Genomic DNA, 10,069 nt, shown 5'->3' with positions numbered 1-10,069 from the left:
ACATTCCAGTTGGTGGCGGTAATGCACCTTTAAGTTTGACTGCCAACCGCCATTAAAAGCGGAAGGGAAAAAGTCCTGTCCACCCGCAAGCTACTTGTTTTTTTTTATTATTGTTATATAGACGGCCACTAAAGTGCTCGATTTTGTTGAGTTTGGGATTAGTTGTAAGTCTAATATTAGCTTTTAAAATATTAATAAATATAAATAATAGATATGTAAAATAAAATAAAAAGCACTCAGTATGAATTTTAGGTACCAGACTCAATGCACAATTAATCAGTGCAATTAGAATAAAGAATTAACAGCAGCATCATTTCTATGAAAAGGCAGCGGCACCCAAATAAAATTTTTAAAAGACCTTTTGTAATTTTGGTGTATATTATTCTGAAGGACCTGGCAAAACTGAGATAATGAGAAACATCATATCATATTAATGTTCTAAAACATCAGTTTTATCTATTTACTGGTATTGACTTCACATGTAAAAAGAGCAAAGCCCGGAAGAACTCAGTAGGTTGGGCAGCATCTGCGGAAAGAGTAACAAATAAATGAAGACTCCTTATCAGAATGTCATCATCATATTCTTTCATACCTACGTATGAAAGGTACGTTTTTCCTTAGCTTGCCTTCCAGTCATTCTTGCTATCACTTTCCACTCATTTTCATTCCTTCACTCATTTTCATTCCCTCACAATTGCTCAGATCTGAAGTTCTCCTCACTACTCTTCATTCCTTTCCCTTATTCTTGTTATTTCATTGTGTCCCTCCACCAGTGTTCCTGGTTTTAAACTTAGCCACAGGCAAAACAAAAAATTAATCTTCCAGTCAGAGCTACATTTGACTTGAGTAAGCAGACAATAATATAGTAGACTTTAATAATTTGGTATACTTGTAACAAAATCAATCTCTTGGGAAACTCCACTTAATCAAATAATTGACTTCTTATTTCTTCCGTGCAAAAATACTCAGTGCAAACGGAATAAGAAATCCACAAGAACATCGTTTTTTTATTAAATTGGCAACTGCTACCATATGAAATATAAAAAAACAAATAAGGGCTAATTAATTGGTTTCCACTGATCAAATTTGCAAAGTTACCAGTAAGGATTAACTGAGCTCTAAAATTCAATTGAAGAATCAATTCAGTCGCTTGGCATTCAAGACGAGGTGGTAAATTGGATTAGATGTTTTTGTGGGAGAAGCCAGAGAGTGGTAGTAGAGGGTTGCCTCTCTGACTGGAGGCCTGTGATTAGTGGTGTGCCACAGGGATCGGGGCTGGGTCCTTTGTTGCTTGTCATCTGTATCAACAATCTGGATGATAATGTGGTGAACTGCATCAGACACCAAGATTTGGGGTGTACAGATAGTGAGTTAGACTATCAAAGCTTGCAGCACGATTTGGACCAGCTGGAAAATGGCAGATGGAATTTAATGTACTTTGAGAGGACCAATCAGGGTAGATCTTACATGGTGAGTGGTAGGGTACTATGGAGTGTGGTAGAACAGAGGAATCTGGGAATATAGATCCATAATTCCATGAAAGTGGTGTTATAGGTAGATAGGGTTGTAAAGAAAGCTTTTGGCACATTGGCCATCATAAATCAATATATTGAGTACAGGAGTTGGGAAGTTATGTTGAAGTTATACAAGACCTTGGTCAGGTCTAATTTGGAGTATTGTGTGTAGTTTTGGTCTCTACCTACAGGAAAGATGTAAATATATTAAAAGACTGCAGAGAAAATTTACATGGAGGTTGCCAGGAATTGAGGACCCGAGTTATAAGGAAAAGTTGTAGAGCTAGGACTGTGTTCCCTAGAATGATTGTAGAAGATTGACAGGAGATTTGACAGAGGAATAAAAAAAAACATGAGGGGTATAGATAGGGTAAACGCGAGCGGCCTTTTTCTACGGAGGTTGGGTGAGGCTACAAGTCGAGGTCATGGGTTAAGGGTGAAAGGTGAAATGCTTAAGGGGAACATGAGAGGAAACATCTTCACTCCGAGAGTAGTGAGAGTGAGGAACAAGCTGCCAGCACAAGTGGTGAAAGTGGCGTCCATTTCAACATTTAACAGAAATTTTGATAGGTACAGTGAAGAGAGGGGTATGGAAGGCTATGGTCTGTGTGCTGGTTTATTGGGCTAGGTAGATTAACGTTTTGGCATGGACTAGATGGGCCAAAGGTCTTGTTTCTTTGCTGTAATGTTCTATGACACTGTGGCTCTATCAATCTTCCTGACATCATTACATGGTGCAACAGAGATGTCTAAAGGCAGCATAGAAAAGAGAAGAGCTGATTTCTAGTTTTAGTTTTCTTTATTGCCAAGATCTGAAAAGACATTATACAAAGACATAAATATCAATATCAATCGGAACACACCAGTTGCATTTCCTCATCTGGCCAAACGTTCCCTGCTGTGTTTTTAAAATTCTTTTAGAGAGGCAGGGAAACAGAGAGAGAGAGAGAGAGATCAATGAGAAACCAAGAGAATGCGTGCAAGTACAGCACGGACTTACAAAATTCTCGTTTATTTCCTGTTGGGAGAAATTTACATTCCAATTGCTTTAGTGATTAGTTTATAGTTACACAGAAATAAAACTTCCGACTTCCTACAGAGACTTTTTCCATTTGATGTATCGTATGTTTATTTGCTTGTAGTGAAATATTTAGCTTCATATTTACCCAGTTACCTTGACTTTAAAATGTTCTTCTCAAACTTATAAATTCAATTGTATAACGAATTTTCCTCAGATAAGATTTATTCTAAAAAAAATCCATTCCTGTTTTCTTCTCCTCAATAACTACTAACATCGGTCATTGTTAACACTAACAAGTTTTCTTCCAATTGCATATACTGTAAATTTGCAGGTCCTCAGCGTAGTTTATCATCAGCAAATTTTTCTTACATATTTTCTTACAACTCATATAAGGGGATATCAACAGATAGATACTTTATTGATCCAGTGTCACAGTAGCATTACAAGTGCACAGATGTACAAATATACAAACATTAGAAGAGAAGTTAAACAAAATAGAGTGGACAGCCAGCGCCTCTTCCCCAGGGCACCACTGCTCAGTACAAGAGGACATGGTTTTAAGGTAAGGGGTGGGAAGTTCAAGGGGGATATTAGAGGAAGGTTTTTTTACTCAGAGAGTGGTTGGTGCGTGGAATGCACTCCCTGAGTCAGTGGTGGAGGCAGATACACTAGTGAAGTTTAAGAGATTACTATACAGGTATATAGAGGAATTTAATGTGGGGGGTTATATGGAAGGCAGGGTTAAGGTTCGACACAACATAGTGGGCCGAAGGGCCTGTACTGTGCTGTACTATTCTATGTTCTATAAGTTACCTTACCTCAAACAGTCTAACAGGAGAGGGTAATCACTTCCCCGGCTATAGGTTGACTCATTATAGAGCCTAATGGCCGAGGGTAAGAATGACCTCATGTAGCGCTCTTTGGAGCAGCGCAGTTGCCTCAGCCTATTACTAAATGTGCTCCTCTGTTCAGCCAAGCTGGCCAGCAGAGGGTGAGAAACATTGCCCAGCATAGAAACAGCAAAATGCAAAGTAGTTCAGCTAGTTGCTATTGATCTGGAAATTGCAATGAAAAAAGTGAGACAATTAAAATGGAGGGAATCTGACAGTAACACCTGGAAAAGGCACACGTGCAGTTGAAGCAGGAAATCTTGTAAATTATTGTCTGTGCTGTTCACTTCTCCATGGAGTATTCTGTTACACATTCTTGTGTAAAACCAGTTGAGTTTTTTATTAAATGATGTACAGATGAATTCTTAAAACCATATTAATTGCTTCATAGAAACCTCTAAAAAAACTAAATTTGTATATGTGGCACTCTAAATTTCTCAGTTAATTATTTCAAAAAATTTCTATGTCCATTAAAATAATAGAACATAATTTATTTCAGTTTTGAAGTTTTATTAAATTATTTCAGTTTATCTCATGTGTCTGTCCTAATTTTCATTTTGTTCCATAATTATGGGCATTATTGGAAATGGACCTTTAGTTATTTAAATTGTTAGACATTTTCTTAGAAAGTTTATTAAAGTTTATTGGTTTATTAAATGTTGAGATGAGAATTTGCAGTTACCATTGCAATATAATGCTACTACACAACCTCACGAATTTAACAATAAGAAGACAGGGGTACGGTGCAGATGGTTCAGATCCTTTATTCACAAGGATATTTCAGCTATATTATCAAGAAATAAGTATTAGAGTTTTTTTTCTTCCTTCTCTGCTAAGCGTGAGAACTGAACAATGTGACAGGTTGTTAGGTTTGATTTAAGACATCATTGTACTTGAATCTGCTGCAGCTGATTGATGCCTGATGTTTTCCAAGGTGACTGGGAGGTTTTTGTAGATATGTAGCTTTCTTCAAAGTCTGGTGCAATTTTCAGACTAAATGATACTGTGCACCTACAGATTTAAAAAACTTTCTCAACCCAATTTCCATGTAGAATAATTGTCTAGGGAGTGGAGCAAGTCTCTTCCCCTGCAAACTCTTCCAAAAATAGTAATCATATCACTGCTCTCAAATCTAATCAATAATCATGCAACCTTTTATTTTGATTAGTTTTATTTATGCCATATACATCAAAATATCAACACATACAGTGAAACGCATCATTTGCATCAATGACCGACACAATCCAAGAGTGGGCTAAGGCAGCCAGCAGGTGCCACCACTCTTCTGACGGAAACATAGCATGCCCACAACTTACGATCCCTGACCCGTACATCTTTGGAACGTGGAAGGAAACCCGAGCACCTGGAGAAAATCCACACAGTTGTAGGAAGAACGTACTAACTCATTACAGACAGCAGTGGGAAGTGAACCCAGTTCGCTGGCGTTGTGAAGTGTTACGCTAACTGCTGTGTTACCATAGCGCCTGAACTGGACGGATTAGTGTTAATTAGTTTTCACCAGTATCTATAATTTTAATGATGCCTATTTTTGGAAGTGGAACTCTATTGATTTCCTTAACAAATTGTATATTTAGCATTTTTACCTCAAACTTTGACAGGTCCATTCGGAATTACTAACTCTAACAATGATCAGTTTCTTAAATGTTGTGAAAAGCATATCTAGTTACTACTGTAATACATTATCATGACATGTAATAGTGCCTACAATGGTGAAATAAAATAATTACAATGAGCTTGTGAATTTAAAAACAGCAGGGCAGGTGTACAGAGCTGATGGGACAGTCTTCTACTCACGAGGATATCTCATTCGTAGATCAGGTAAAGTCATTCTATTTACAATCACTTGTTTTCTAGACTTCAGGTGTTAAATGGAGACACAGGAAACTGCAGAGGCTGTAATCTATGGCATCAAACAATCTGCTGGAGGAACTCAGGGGTCTGAGGAGCACTGTAGGGGAGAAGGTGTTGTCAATGCTGCAGTTTGAAACATTGCATCAGGCCTGAAAGTGATGAGGGGAGGTAGCCAGTATAAAGAAGAGAGAGGGTGGAGTGAGACAGGGGCCAGTGTGAAACTGATTGATGCACCATCAATAACTCTCTCTGAGACGTAAAGGCTTTTATTGACTGGAAGAAGGAACAAGCAGTGGCTGATCACCATACTACATCCTGGAGACAGAGAGGCCGGGCTCAGACCTCAATCGCCTTTATACCGGGGTCTGTGGGAGGAGCCACAGGAGCAGTCAGCAGGGGGCGTGTCCAGACAGGTATATGTAGTTCACCACACTGATGAACTGAGAAGAGTGAAGGATGATGGACAGAATGACCCAGGTGGGGGCGAGGGAGAGGGTAGGGGAGGGGAAAGGGAACGTAGAGGTAGAGTTAGCAGATGGAAACAGATGGATGGCTGACAGAAGCAGACAAACTGAAGGAGGCAGATGAAGCCAGAACAGCAGAGAGAAGGGTGAAGGTGGAGACAGCTGGGAGGGTGATAAGCAGTGTTAAATGTAGATAAATGCTCGATGCAGCGTACTTAAGTCTAAAGATAGGTCTCACTAATTTAATACGCTCTGAAACAAAAGTGAACATAAAGGGAATATTCAAAGTGTACCATTTAAAAAGGTTTTCTGGTAAGAATGAAGCACATAAATATATTTTACACTTTCAACATGAATTTGTGACAGTAGCTTTCTCAGTACGTCTTGGCCATGGGGATTGACATGCTTCACAAGCGATTATTTTAAAAGATTGTCCATCCATGCCAGCCGTGGTCAGGGTCTGAGTCATGACCCCCATTTACATGGATTCCACAGTAGCTAAATTGGAGCTGTAGAGGCTTTGTAAAATGCTTCCTTGTAAACACATGTTAGTTCAACAGCTGAAGCAGTGATCTGCGTCCCATTGGAAGTATACTTAAAGAGCACATAGAATTATCGGTATTTGTTCCAAGAGCTGAGCTTGCACTGAAATATATACTTCCCAAGGTAGAATGTCCAAGTTGGAGTGGTCTACATTGATTCTGTTATAGTACTTATTCTACAGATTTGTTGACTATGCCCTCAAAAAATGAATCTCAAGGTTGTATATGGTGACATCCATGTACTTTAGTAATAAATTTACTTTGAACTTTGATGAGTATACAATCTTCCAAATATGTCATTTTTAATTATTCCTTCTTGGAGGTAACTTCTATGACAAAAATGATCATTAACTGTGGTGTAACAATTTCCCTTCATTATATTTACTTCTGACTGTACTACATAAAGCCATTTTTCACTGCTTTGGCTTGACTTCTCTTTGTGCTGCCTTACATGTTGCACATTGCATGTGCTCAGCAAAGCCTTTTGTAGATTATATAGACATGTATACATGAGGCACAAGCAGCTCAACAAAAGTGGGTGTAGCTTATTGAAGGGCTCTCACAGACAACTCGAGAATTTTCTATAAGCTTCATTGTAGCCAGGAAGCAGTTAGTCACAAGACACAATGGGATGATAGCTTTAAAATTGTCCTGTGATTAGGCTAGGATTAAATCAAGGGATTGCTGGCCATGCAGCTGGAAGGGCCAATTCCACGTTGTATCTCAATAAATAGATAAGTGCAATATTTCATATACTATACTTTTTTCCCCCATGGTAACATGTTTAGTGTGGTAGTGTAGGGAGTAAGCGCTCGTCGCTCTCACTTTCAGCTTCCACCGCCGGCTAGCAGTCTCACAAAAAAGGAGAGGTGAATGCGCAAGTCTCTCCCTGCCAGCGCACAGCCTCTCCAACAGCAAGCCTCAAGTAGCGCCTCCTCACTGGGGACACACGGAAACCGAACTCCTTTCAGACTCGTGCTGAACTGCAGAGGACAGGGAGGAAGTCTGGCCCCTGCACACATAGCAGGCCTGCTGGCGTGTGGACACGCCCTGGTGCTCATGAACCAGATCCCCAGCTATGGGTAAATAGCCGCACTGCCTTGTGGGCAGCCTTGGCAGAGACGAAGGCTATGGGAGTAAACTCAGACAGAAAGTCTGGCATGGAGCTCCTAAGGTGGGTGGACATCACTGAACATCTTTCCAGCAGCTCCAGCAGCCACACTGGTGCCAAACGAATTGCTTCGCTTTCCTTTGGACTACACCAGTGAGGCCAAGAGGGGGATCTGGACGACTGGACATTTCCCGATCTTCATACCTCCTGGCCAGGCTTGTACCCTGGAGAGGTCACTCCAGTGCCGAATAAAAACCTATTGTCCTTCGACACAGATGGATCTCCTACATATGAAAAAAGAATCTTATTTTAATGTATTTGTTACTTTTATAAATGTGATCAAGTCTCAAGATTTGCACTCATTGTAATATCTCACAGCAGCATTGGTGGAACTTAATTAGAACTCACAGATTCAGTGAATATTGTTGGAGTATTGTCTGTCTCTGCAGTCAATGATGTTGGCCTAACTTGACTCTTATCAATAATATTATGTGATGGTTCTTCATTCATAGTTGTGCAATTCACATCAGGAAAGCCTTCAATCTCCTGCTCTTCTTTGCTGTTTCCCATGGGCATGATGCACCAAAGGTAAGGGTGTACATTAGATTAAATTTAGATTAGATTCAACTTTATTATCATTGTGCTGAGTACAGATACAAAGCCAATGAAATGCAATTAACCAGAAGTGCAAAAGAATATTGTTATTTACAAAGTAACTGTGAATAAAAAGTAAGTGCTACAGCACACAAATATAAAAGTACTGAGACAGTACAATGTGGGTGCAATACTGCTTAGCGCTGTGATGTGAGGTTCAGCAGGGTCACAGCCTCAGGGAAGAAGCTCTTCCTGAGCCTGCTGGTGCGGGAGCGGACCTACCGGATGGGAGGAGAGTAAAAAATTCATGGGTAGGGTGAGATGCATCCTTGATAAAGCTTTTCACCCTGACCAGGCAGCATTTACGGTAGATGTCCTCAATGGTGGGCAATTGGGTGCTAATCATCCACTGGGCAGTTTTCACCACCCGTTGGAGTGCTTTGCGGTCCAATACAGGACAATTGCCATACCACACTGAGATGCATTTGGTAAATATGCTCTCAATGGTATAGCGGTAAAAGTCCATCAGTATCCTGGGACAGAGGTGAGCTTTCTTGATGCTCCGCAGGAAATAAAGGCACTGTTGCACCTTTTTGATCAGGATGGAGGAGTTCAGGGACCAAGTGAGATCCTCGGAAATGTGGACACCAAGGAATTTGAAGCTTGATACACGCTCTACTGCAGCTCCGTTGATGTAGATGGGGACATGAGTGTGGCTCCTAGCATGCTTGAAGTCCACAGTGATCTCCTTGGTCTTCTGGGTGTTAAGGGCCAGGTTGTTGTCGGCACACCACGCAGCCAGGTGCTGGACCTTGTCCCTGTAGGCCGTCTTGTCATCCTTTCTGATCAGGCCAACCACCGTGGTGTCGTCTGCGAAGCTGATTACATGTACTTTTCAGAATTTTTCAACAGTCTTGGCAAAATTATTCCGGTTGCTGTTCCATTTTCTCTTCACTGACCTCTCAAGAAGTGTCCATCCACAATCTCTCCAATGCAGACTAAACCACTTTTCCCTATGGCTTTTGCTGTGATCTCCTCAGTCTGAACTACCCTTTCTCCAAATTGAGCGGAACAAGATTGACTATGTTTTGAATCTCGCATGCGATAGCTTTGCTTCTGGAGAGTCTCCTGTTGCAGCTCAAGAACGTAGAACAACTGCTATACATTGATGTTTTGAGGTGGTGTTCAATAGATTTCCCTCAACTTGCTTCTTTAATGATTCCCTTAATGCATGAAATTACCTTTTCACTGAGTGCACAAACACATGCACAGGAGACACAAGGTAATTAATAGCTTATTCAAGGACTTCTGATGGAGGGGCCCAGCCTGAAACATCGGACTGCTTACTCCTTCTCATAGATGCTGCCTGATCTGCTGAGTTCCACCAGCATTTTGTGTGTTATTCTACACAAACTGTCTCTGTGGCCAACATGGCTGCATGCTCAGAAAGAGCAACTAGCAACATGAGGTAACTATTGAGTGACCTACAACAGCCACGTACAGAAGTAATTTTGTGCCTGTTGTATTCTATTACTTCATATTCCGGATGGTTTATGTGCCTCATCACCTCTGGTTGTGGCAGTACTTTTCCCTTGTGATGTCTGCTTTGCTTGGTATTGGCCAGAGGACATCTTAACCCCAAATTCCAGTTTCTCATGCAGATTCGTAATTATATTCAGGCTTGGACTCATCTCTTGGGAGACTGAGAGTCAACGAGTAACACAGCATGGAAATATGTCCTTTGGTCCAACTAATCCATCCTGACTCTGTTACCCACAAGCTCATTCCATCTGGCCATATTTGGCCCATACCCCTCTGCACCTCCCGTGCATGTAACTACCTAGATGGCTTTTACATGTTGCCAATGTGCCTACCTCAACCACTATTTATGGCAGCTCATTCCAAGTACACACCACCAACTGTATGAAGAAGTCACTCACAACATCCCTTTCAAATCCCTCATCTCTGATGTTAAACCTGTCCCCCTTACTTTAGCAAATCTTCTCTGAGACGAATACAATGTACCTCTGCTCTGTCTATGCCTCTCGTGATCTTAAATAC

This window comes from Hemitrygon akajei, chromosome 27, assembly GCF_048418815.1.
Source record: "Hemitrygon akajei chromosome 27, sHemAka1.3, whole genome shotgun sequence".
Taxonomy (NCBI): domain Eukaryota; kingdom Metazoa; phylum Chordata; class Chondrichthyes; order Myliobatiformes; family Dasyatidae; genus Hemitrygon; species Hemitrygon akajei.
Note: the sequence above shows the minus strand (reverse complement) of the source record.